At 36.7% G+C, this 12,781-nt stretch overlaps 1 long non-coding RNA gene across 1 annotated transcript in view; it reads left to right on the top strand.

The window, feature by feature from the left end:
• Positions 1-700: 700 nt before the first annotated feature.
• LOC128250599 (uncharacterized) overlaps positions 701-12,781 on the top strand; it is a 214,194-nt gene continuing 202,113 nt past the window's right edge. Inside the window, exon 1 of the long non-coding RNA XR_008266625.2 lies at positions 701-3,186. This is a non-coding gene — a long non-coding RNA (uncharacterized LOC128250599). The remainder of the gene's footprint in view (positions 3,187-12,781) is intronic.

The following is a 12,781-nucleotide window of genomic DNA, read 5'->3' as shown; positions in this document are numbered from 1 at the left end:
TGGCGGTGCTCCAGCATGGCCACAGTCAAATGGCTGAAATAAGTAAAATTTATATATATATATATATATATATATATATATATATATATATATATATATATAATCAGTTATTTATATATGCACATACACAGATAGACACACAAGGCCAAGCTAAACAAACAACCCCCTTGGAAACAATACAAAGCTACGAGATATTTAAGTATTTATTTGATCAAAACGAGCGTTCTGTAGTCGTAAGTTAATTAGCCTTATTATGTAAATAAACATCAGAAACAGATAAGGATTGGTTTCGGCTGATTGTATGACGTCATGCCGATACTGTCACGTGATTGACTTCTAGCCAAAAGTCGGTTTTGTTGTGTGCGTGAGTATGCACACACACACATGCACACACACACACGCACACACACACAGACAGACATATGAGCTGAAAGCAACAGTTGAATCATGGTAGATAATTAGCTGATGGATAATTTCTAATTACTGGTGAATAATATATTTAATTACTTGATTGACGATGATTAATTATCATAGTTTTCCCGTTGTATATTTAATCCATGGATATGATCTATTTAGATAACATTATGTATAACTATCTATCTATCTGTCTGTCTGTCTGTGTGTCTGTCTGTCTATCAAATACAGACACACAAGCACACACACACACACACACACACACACACACACACACATATACATATATACATATATACGACGGGCTTCTTTCAGTTTCCGTCTACCAAATCCACTCACAAGGCTTTGGTCGGCCCGAGGCTATAGAAGAAGACACTTTGCCCAAGGCGCCACGAATGAACCCGGAACCATGTGGTTCGTAAACAAGCTACTTACCACACATCCACTCCTATATATACATATAAAATATAAACACGCACGCATACATAAATATACACTTGGATGGCACTCCGTCGCTTACGACGACGAGGATTCCAGCTGATCCGATCAACGGAACAGCTTGCTCATGAAATTAACGTGCAAGTGGCTGAGCACTCCACAGATACGTGTACCCTTAACGTAGTTCTCGGGGAGATTCAGCGTTACACAGTGTGTGAGAAGGCTGGCACTTTGAAACACAGGTACAACAGAAACAGGAAGTAAAAGTGAGAGAAAGTTGTGGTGAAAGTGTACTGCAGGGTTCACCACCATCTCCTGCCGGAGCCTTGTGGAGCTTTACGTGTTTTCGCTCAATAAACACTCACAATGCCCGGTCTGGGAATCGAAACCGCGATCCTATGACCGCGAGTCCGCTGCCCTAACCACTGGCCCATTGCGCCTCCACCATATACACTTACAGACATACAGATACAGACATGTATATTTGCACACTGATATTTATAGTCGTAGCCAAGTTCAAATCCTTGGAAACATGAGCACAGAAAAGCGTTAGTGTATCTTGCAAACAATTTGATATTCACACTATATTCTCATTTCATAACTAAAATTTAAAAAAAATATCCCAATCAAAAGTAAGTTAACGCAGACACTTATATTGTTTCGAGAATCAAAACAAACAAAAAACATCGTCTGTTCATTGACAGTGTCTTCCGTCAATCTGTGTGAGATGTGACACCAAATTACAACAATAATAAATATTTTAATTTATTATTTTAGTATTATTTAAACATGACAATCCAACATAAAAGGAAGAATGTCTGCATCTTACAACACTCACTTTCGTCTAGACTTCATACTTGTTACGTTGTTTTATTATTTTATTATAATCTCTTCAGAAGCCAACTTTCTAAAAGACAGACAGTTGGCTGCAGAGCTTGCTTTTAGAGAAAAGCAACCACTGACGATTTATCGTCGCCTGTTGTTGAACAGAGGTATGACATAATTAATGAATGATCGTTTGGCTAACGCTCTGGTTTTTAGCAATGTGTTAAAAAGCAAAAACAATGTGAACTGCTTATGAAAACGGAAATACATGCTTTCGACATTTGCTCTCTGTCGTGTTTATATCTTTTTGTAAGTGTTTTGAATAAAGGAAACTCTTAAACTCTTCTATGGATTCACTGTAACTGTCGACGGCGTTTGGCTTAGCGGCAGTCTCATACAGAAATACATCGATTCACGAATGATTTTATTATTGTCCATCAAGGACGTTGTTGTTGGCACTCCGTCGCTTACGACGTCGAGGGTTCCAGTTAATCCGATCAACGGAACAGCCTGCTCGTGAAATTAACGTGCAAGTGGCTGAGCACTCCACAGACACGTGTGCCCTTAACGTAGTTCTCGGGAATATTCATCGTGACACAGTGTGATAAAGCTGACCCTTTGAATTACAGGCACAACAGAAACAGGAAGAAAGAGTAAGAGAAAGTTGTGGTGAAAGAATACAGCAGGGTTCACCACCGTCCCCTGCCGGAGCCTCGTGGAGCTTTTAGGTGTTTTCGCCCAATAAACACTCACAACGCCCGATCTGGGAATCGAAACCGCGATCCTATGACCGCGAGTTCGCTGCCGTAACAACTGGGCCATTGCGCCTCCACTTCATCAAGGACGAACATAGAAGGGACAGCACAATATGATTTGGGGGTCATATACAACGAATGTGTTTTAAAAATTTATAAAAACACGATAACATCGAACGGGGCACAAAAACATTAACAAACAATAAGGACAAAATGAGGTTAAAGAAGACAGATTTGCTCCGACCCCACGAACCCTGCCTTTTTAACCGACATCTTGTAGTCAGATAATCATAATTTCTTTCTTATTAATATTTGTTGCAAATTTCGCCACAAGGGTAACAATTTTAGGTGAGGGGCTAAGTCGATTAGATCGACCCCAGTGTTCAACTGTTACTTTCGCCACAAGGGTAGCAATTTTAGGTGAGGGGCTAAGTCGATTAGATCGACCCCAGTGTTCAACTGTTACTTATTTTATCGACCCCGAAAGGATGAAAACCAAAGTCGAGCTCGACGGAAATTGAACTCAGAATATAAAGACGGACGAAATGCCGCTAAGCATTTCGTCCGGCGTGCTAACGGTTCTGCCAGCTCGCCGCCTCATTATGACGTCATAATATTAGTGACGTTAGCTCAGTGAATATTATACATAGACTGATTATGATTAAAAAAAAATTCAGTCAGTCTGTTAATCTACAACTTCAACAGTGTCTAGATCTAGACAGACACATTAAAGGACGGGCGTAGATACTATAAGGTATGTAATGTCGTTGTTGTTTAATCTTGTGTGAACCCTGGATAATGAGACTAATAATCATGGTTTTTGGTGAAAGATATGCGGCCCATCTTCAGGCATTTTGTATGTTCTTTTATCGTTTGCATTTTACTTGTTTCGGTCATTGGACAACGGCCATACTGGAGCAAAACACTGAATGGGTTTCGTCGAAAACTTTGATTCCAGTACTTACATATTTTTAAAGTTCGGTCGCTTTAGCCGAACTAGTCAAGCGGCAGTGGATGGCTATGTCAAACACACACACACATATACGACAGGCTTCCGCACAGTTTCCGCCTACGAAATACACTTACAAATCAGTGGCACACTGTGTCTGAACTCGAAACCACATGGTTGCAAAACAGGTTCCTTTACCGCGCAGCCATGCCTACACCTACGAATCTATCACACTCGATGTATCGTTACCAGTCCAGAACACAAGTGCATATAATTCTAGGAAAAATTTGCTGCTATTTCTAGCATATCGAATCAACGAAGAAGATTCTACATGAATCTTCTTCGTCGATTCACTATAAGGCATTTATGCAATCCGGCATTAAAACGTTTTATTTAATCCGGCATGATAGCATTTTTGCGATCCCACCACGTCAACCCATACATCCACTAATAGCCGGAGATCATATCACATTCCATTCATGTCTATCTGCTGGCTAATTACTGGTATATTTGCACCAATTATGCAATTCATGAGTAGTAAGTTTGGTTATATAGATAAAAAAAAAAGAGATATTACGATGTCCTAACGATAGAGAATGTTTATTTAGATTGACATCGATATAATTGTTAAGGAGAAATTAAATAATTAAGATGTAATATGTTTGTATACGAATGTATACGTGTGTGTGTGTGCGTGTGTGTGTGTGTATGCACACACACATTCATACATATATTTGTATCATTGTGAGTGTGTATAAGTGTATAACTATATAATATATATATATATATATTCGCATATATGTGTGTGTGTGTGTGTGTGTGTGTGTGTGTGTGTATATATATATATGCAAACATACATATATCTATACACATATATACACACGCACATATATAAGTATATGTATACATATATATATGTGTATACATATATATACATACATATATATATATATATAGATAGATAGATATAGATACACAGACACACACATGTGCATATATATATATATATATATATATATATATATATACACACACAAATGCATATTTTTGCATATAATATATATTATATATGTTTGTGTGCGTGCAAATATATACATACACATTTACTCATAAGCACATGTACATTTACATGCACACACATACATATACATACATACATGCATCATATATACACATGCATATTGAATTGTATGGTCACATGTCCTAGATCGTCAACAAAACGGGATAAGTGCACGCAGTGCAACTACGGAATGTATTATTTATTTGAACTAAATTTCTCTTTCCCACAAAAATCCGCACACACACGCATACACACACACACACACACACACACACACACACACACACACACACACACATTGTAGCGTGCTCGAAGCGACTAGGAATGAACTCGTCGTTCACTCCGGAGCACATCCCATTTTTTTTTTCAAAACTGGTATTTTTTTCAAACGACAGATTATAAAGGCGGCGAGCTGGCAGAAACGTTAGCACGCCGGGCGAAATGCTTAACGGCATTTCGTCTGTCTTTACGTTCTAAGTTCAAATTCCGCCGAGGTCGACTTTGTCTTTCATTCTTTCGGGGTCGATTAAATAAGTACTAGTTACGCACTGGAACCGATGTAATCAACTTAATCCCTTTGTCTTCCCTTGTTTGTCCCCTCTATGTTTAGCCCCATGTGGGCAATAGAGAATTATATAGATAATACGATCAAGTTAGACTTTTAGTAGATACGTGTGACTATGGATGAGTTAGATCTCGTCCAGAATCGCGTTAAAATCACAAGAGAGTTTCTTATATTCAAAGACACGTACAAGGAGATAATACACGTGACATTATGCTAAATTAAAGTGCAGAGAGCAAATATCTATAACACGCGTTCCATTTCTCGTAAACCATTCGCATTGTTTTCACCACATTACCAACAAACAACTAACGCATTGCCTGACCAATATTTTTGCCGACCCACGCACATTACATCGTACCTTCATTCTACAATCGACGTTGATAAATTGCCTGCGTTAGTTTTACGCACAAAGCTAACACAGTCACCAACTTACCGAAAGACAGTAAGTTGGCTACAGAGATGGATTGTAATAAAGTAATAGATAATGTTACAATCATAAAGTCTAGACTAAAGAGAATGAGGTAGTTGTTGCAGACATTAAAAAAAAAAAGATTTATATGTTGGATTGTCATGTTAAAAGGAAAATTGTAAAATAACAATTACTGTTATAAAGTCTAAAGCAGTTTGAAGAAAAACGCTATGAATTAAGTAACAAATGATGGTTTTGTTTATAATGCGTCGCTTTTCGAAACAATATAAGTGTTTGGCCCGCACTGGAAAATTTTTTGTTTTGGTTTTTAATTTTAAATACAAAATGAAAATATAACACGAATTTAAAATTTATTTGCTGGTTATACTGGTGAGTTTTTTTTTGCATTCTACTAGGCTGCATCTTTTTGTATCTCTCCATCTGTGTGTGTTTGTGTATGTGCGCGTCCGCGTTTATGTGTGTGTGTGTGCGTGCGTGCGTATTAATCACAAGGTCTCAATATTTTTGCTGCTGATTCGTGTGTGTGTGTGTGTGTGTGTGTGTGTGTGTGTATATATATATATATATACATATATATATATATTGATCAGACTTCGTACACACACACACACGAATATATATATATATATATATATATATATATATATATATATAGATAGATAGATAGATAGATAGGCATAGGAGTGGCTGTGTGGTAAGTAGGTTGCTTACCAACCACATGGTTCCGGGTTCAGTCCCACTGCGTGGCACCTTGGGCAAGTGTCTTCTACTATAGCCTCGGGCCGACCAAACCTTGTGAGTGGATTTGGTAGACGGAAACTGAAAGAAGCCCGTCGTATATATATATGTTTGTGTGTCTGTGTTTGTTCCCCCAAAATCACTTGACAACCGATGCTGGTGTGTTTACGTCCCCGTAACATAGCGGTTCGGCAAAAGTGACCGATAGAATAAGTACTAGGCTTACAAAGAATAAGTCCTGGTGTCGATTTGCTCGACTAGAAGGCGGTGCTCCAGCATATCCACAGTCATTATCGTGTCAGACCACTAAGCTGCGGTGATGTAAACAAACCAACACTGGTTGTCTTCCGTCGGGAGGGGGACAAATACAAACACATAGATAGTTATATATATATATATATACGATGGGCTTCCACAATGTTCGTCCAACCAAGGCTGTTGTCGCCTGGGCGTAGAATAGCAGACACTTGCACATGGTGCCATACTGTGGGACCGAACCCGAAACCTCTTGGTTGCAAAGCGAGCTGCTTTAGAATGAAACTATTATGATTAATAAACTTCTATGCTGCTCCTTTACTCTTAAATTAAATGCACGAATGAGATAACATTCAGACTCATCAGATTCCATCGTACTTAAAACTATTTCATACAATGAGTCGTTGACCACAAGGAAATGACACCGGAAAAGATGATTGCTAACCGGATGCATTGAAATTACTGCAAGCTCGTGAAAAGAAGAAGAAAAAAAATTGAATCCGAAAATAAGCGAATGTAAGCAAGATTATCTGAATGAAAAGGAATATAGAGGAAACTGGAATCTATTTTTAACATCGAGATATAGAAATTCTGAGCAAATTTAAAAGATATTTCCTTCCTGCGATGTGACATCATTGTTGAAAATGCTTTTCTAATTATTCGGAAGTTGAATGCGAAAGACGGAGGGGAAAAATGTTACGAATCTGAAAGAAATTTTCTTGGCGTTCTTTCGTTTATTTTATTTTATATTTTATTATTATTATTATTTTTTTTGCGTTTGTTTGTTTGTTTTGTTGTTTTTACTGTTCACTCACATTCTGAAAATTGAAAAGAAAAAAAATCTGTAGAAATTTTTCAAAGTGAAAAGAGGTTATTTGTAATAAAGAGTAAAGGAAAGATATATACAGACAGAGATTGGAAAAACAAAACGTAGTGTTTTTATCCGAGCTGTCAATACTTATTCCTGACATTGCAAATAAATATGCAGTGACAGACCAGTTTATGTTCTTAGAAGTATAGCTCGTTACGTTACGATATGTATCAGAGGAAAATGTGTACGCGTATGTGTGTGTATGTATGTTATGTTTCCTTCATGTCAAGTTATATACGAAAACAATTTAACATTGAACTGAAGAATTAGTCCATACGTTCAGTAGAGTACATGTAAAGTACTTGACAAAGAATAGCTGAGACTTTGAAATTCCTTGTCTCACCATCTCCCTCTTTCACTATATATATATATATATATATATATATATATATATATATATATATATATATATGTGCAGGAGTAGCTTACTTACCACATGGTTCTGGGTTCAGTCCCACCGCGTGGCACCTTGGACAAGTGTCTTCTTCTATAGCCTCGGGCCGACCAAATCCTTGTGAGTGGATTTGTTAGACGGAAACTGAAAGAAGCCCTCGTATATATATATATATATATATATATATATATATATATATGTGTGTGTGTGTTTGTGTGTGTGTGTGTGTGTGTGTGTGTGTTTGTCAACCTCCGCCAGACATCGCTTGACAACCGATACCGATGTGTTTACCTCCCCGTAACTTAGCGGTTCAACAAAATAAACCGAAAGAATAAGAACTAGGCTTACAAAGAATAAGTTCTACCAAATCCACTCTGATGGTTTTGGTCGGCCCGAGGTTATAGTAGACGACACTTGCCCAAAGTGCCACGCAGTGGGATTGAACCACGCCTCCATCTTATATATAAATGGTAATTTCTCTCTGCCTGTCTGTTACCATCTTACTGCCTTAACTAGCAAACCAATCTTCACCAAACATTGCACACATATTAAACTAACATCCAGTTCAGTAATAGACTAATTGGATATCAATAAAACATCTATAATGTGTCTCCTAGGGAGATAGGGCGAATTATATGATAAAATGAGAAGGTTGCAAAGAGTAGTAGTGTGAAAGATATACGGTGACAGAGTGAGGGTTACTGATATCAAGTAAGGGGAGAACAGCGTTGTCTAAGCGACAAATATGGAGTAGCAATGGGGTGTTAACGTTTATGCAGCTGTCATACACACGCGACGCTGCATACACAGTTTCGTAAATGCATAAGTACATGCATGCATACACACACAAACACACTCACACACATAAGTAACTTCCAAAACGCCCAGGAAGGGGGAAAAGGTTGATGTGAGAAATACATAGCATTCAGGATGAAAACTAAGGTGGTCTACACCAAAATTCGAAACCGCGATACTGCTATATACGCTTGGGATTTACCTAACCTTGTCGGTCATTAAGGATAGTGTTTCAGTGTCTTTCGATTAAATTTAATTCTTATTTTATCAAAAGCGGTGCTAGCCAGCACCCTCTGTCAATTTTGTGACCTGTATTAAATTTGTCTTTACTTTCTAATTGCTAATAAGCCACCCTTATAATTTGTTATATATATATATATATATATATATATATATATATATATATATATATATATATATATGTGTGTGTGTGTGTGTGTGTGTGTGTGTGTGTGTGTAAGTGTGCGTATATATGTATACATGTGTGTGCGTATATGTGTGTGTGTGCTTATGTGTGTATTATATTCATACCGTTTCTATATAAGAACGGTCTATGATGGCGATAACATCATCTTTCTGTTTGGAAAAAAAAACTATTTGGCTTTTGTGGGAGGGATACTGGCTATGAATCAACATCTGATCCAAAGAGGTATTTATCTCTAATCCCCTTAACGCTACTGTACACGTGAGTTAATCTCTCAGCTGCATGGATCATAGCAATTCGTAAAACGAAATTAGATAAATCAGTTATCTAAAAAAAAAAAAGAAGGAAAGAAAATACAGAAAAAGCAAAAAGAAAACCAGAAATGGAAGAAATATTTACACAGTAACCCCAAAAATTGAAGAAACGCTCTCTGAAGAAAAGAAACAAAGTATATAATAGCATAAAATAAAGTAAAAACGGAGATGTTCTATCATAGATATCCAATTAATGCATCGAACAATAACTCCATTTGTATCATGATGGAGAGATTTAAAGAGAAACCTCACAAGCACATACAAACATACAATTATACGTAAATATGTCTGGCTGCCTAAAGATGGACAAAAGTGCATTTATATTTCACTTAAACTTCCATTACAGTTGATTTTGTAGTAATGGAGACATTGAACTAGAGAGTAATTGTGTAGTTGTGTGCGTTTTTTTGTATGTTTGCATATGTACGTGTGTGTGTGTGTGCGTGCGTGCATATATATATATATATATATATATATATGTACGAGCACATATATATGAACGTGTGTGTGTGTGTATATATATATATGCATCTGTATTTGTATATACATGCGTGTGTGCTTATATATATATATATATATATATATATATATATATATATATATATATATATATATATATATATATATATATATATATATATGTATATATATATATAAATAAATAAGCGCATGCGTGGCTGTGTTGTATGATGATTGCTTCCTAACCCCATGGTTCCGGGTTCAGTCCCACTGCATGGCACCTTGGGCAAGTGTCTTCTGCTGTAGCCTTGGATCGACCAAAGCCTTGTGAGGATTTGGTAGACGGAAACTGAATGAAGCTCGTCGTATATATATATATATATATATATATATATATATATATATATATATAACACATCTTGTAAAGCTACCGTTAATGCCATCATCCAAATCCTCGAAACTCCGACGTTGCGTTTGACACAGTTTATAAAAGGCCAAAGAGATACGGTGTCTTTTAGTTGTCTCAGTCATTAGACTGCGGCCATGCTGGAGCATCGCCTTGAAGAATTTTAGTCGAACGAATCGAGTCCAGCATTTGTTTTTTTTAGAAGGCAAGTATTTTCTATCGGGCCATTTTGCCGAACCGTTAAGCTACAGGGAGGTAAACACTACCAACGCCAGTTGTCAGGTGGTGGTGGTGGGGGGGGGGATGAACACAGGCGTAAACCCACACATATACTCATACACACGTATATTTTTTCAGTTTCTGTCCCCTAAATCCGTCCACAAGTCTTTGGTCAGGCCCCAGGCCTCAACGGAAGACGCTTGCTGAAGATGCTATGCAGTGGGATTGAACCGGGAACCAATGTGGTTAAGAAGCAAATTTCTTACCACACCGTCATGCCTACGCCAATAGCAGAGTAATGGAATCTAAAGAGAAGGCGTTTATAAAATCTGACCAGGAATACTTTACAAGAAAAGCTTCAATAGACACCGCCCCCACCACCCCAAAAATGACCAGGCAGTTAATTTTGTTGCGTATTCCTGTAATACTAATTTTGGTAGCTACAATGGAACTGAGTCACTTTAGATTGGTGTGTACTTTTTATGGATATCAATTTAGTACACAACTTAGTTTACGGTTATATAGAGATGACGAGCTGGCTATCTCCAGTTACCTTTAACATCTACTTTCTTGGCAAGCTTAACTATTCTGTTTAGAGCTACTGTTATTACTGACGATAACGTACGCATCGTCAAATTTTTGACATCGTGTTTGACCTAAGAATTGCTTATAAAAAGCTGAAAACGTACGGTGTAGTAATGGAAATTATAAGCCATACGTTTATAAAAATCTAATCAGAAATACATTGCAGAAGGAGATCCAATATAGAAAGGTAAAAACAAGGAAGTTAATCATGCTGTGAGCTCTGGTAATGATGTGTAGCTAAAAAGTGGATTTCCACAGAAATTGGAATATGTTCGCTAACGAAATATAGACTATAAGAAAAAAGCAGGACGTGAATAACAACAGAAACGACTACAACAGAAAGCAAAAACATCTGATTGAACCAGCTCCTTAGTAGCAATATAGCATCCAACCTTGCTAACATTGATTAGAAACTATTTTCCTTATCCTTCATAAGCGACATATTTACGATTAACGGGAGGAGAAGAAAAAAAAATTGTCTATATGTATATATTCATTGGTGAACCTTTTTTTTTTTGTTATTTAGCGCGTGCCATATTATCGGACTTACTGAAATAGTCGAGAAATGTTAAAATTCTATTTTCTTTTTCTCCTTTTTCTCCATTCACTGCAAATGAAGTTTCAAATATAAGTTTGGTCATATTGCAAAAATATCTTAGTGCATCGAGTCCGAAATAGGATTATATATATATATATATATATATATATATATATATATATATATATATATGTAGATATACATACATATATAGATATACATACATATATATACATATATATATACATACATATATGTATATGTGTGTGTGTGTGTGTGTGTGTATGTATATACATGTGTATATATACATGTATGTATGTATGTCACTTCTATCTTTAAGTATTATAAGCCTTCCACTGAAGAGAGAGCCTCATATATATATACACATACATATATATGTAGATATACACACATATATATATATGTAGATATACATATATACATACATATACATACATACATATAAATATATATATATATATATATATATATATATATATATATACATACATACATTATACACACGCACACACACACATTTATATGCGTGCATGTATACTTACTTTTTAAACATCAGCATATTCGCTTTTCAGTCTGTTCCTTGCATGTAGATGTTTTAGTGTAGATTTTATTGTATGATGTTTGGAATCTGACACTTTTGTAATGACCCTATTTTTATTCTATACACTAAGTTCGTTAAGTGAATTAATATATACATGGAAATGTATTTTGCATTGCCCCTCGAGAATTACCAATTTGTACGCACACAGGTACATACATACATACATACATACATACATAAGGAAAATACCTATGCTGAGCTATTGAGAAATCTGCAGCTACTTTATCGAGATTACAAGTTCAGGTTCATACCTGTAATTATTGGAGGGATTGCGAAATGTAACAAACTGCCTAAGTATCATTCTAGAGAAATTGGGCTTCTCAAAACCAGAAAGGAGAAAGCTGATTCGAAGATTACAGATCCAAGCCATCACTAGAACTGTAGATATTTGTAAAAGTTGCCAGAAGTTTTTACATTTAAGTATGTGTTGCTGACAATGTTGTTGGCACTCCGTCGCTTACGACGTCGAGGGTTCCAGTTGATCCGATCAACGGAACAGCCTGCTCGTGAAATTAACGTGCAAGTGGCTGAGCACTCCACAGACACGTGTACCCTTAACGTAGTTCTCGGGGATATTCAGCGTGACACAGTGTGACAAGGCTGACCCTTTGAATTACAGGAACAACAGAAACAGGAAGTAAGAGTGAGAGAAAGTTGTGGTGGAAGAGTACAGCAGGGTTCGCCACCATCCCCTGCCGGAGCCTCGTGGAGCTTTAGGTGTTTTC

Source organism: Octopus bimaculoides, chromosome 23, assembly GCF_046866305.1.
Source record: "Octopus bimaculoides isolate indiv1 chromosome 23, ASM4686630v1, whole genome shotgun sequence".
NCBI classification, from domain to species: Eukaryota; Metazoa; Mollusca; class Cephalopoda; order Octopoda; family Octopodidae; genus Octopus; species Octopus bimaculoides.
Note: the sequence above shows the minus strand (reverse complement) of the source record. Positions and strands in the feature narration are given on the sequence as shown.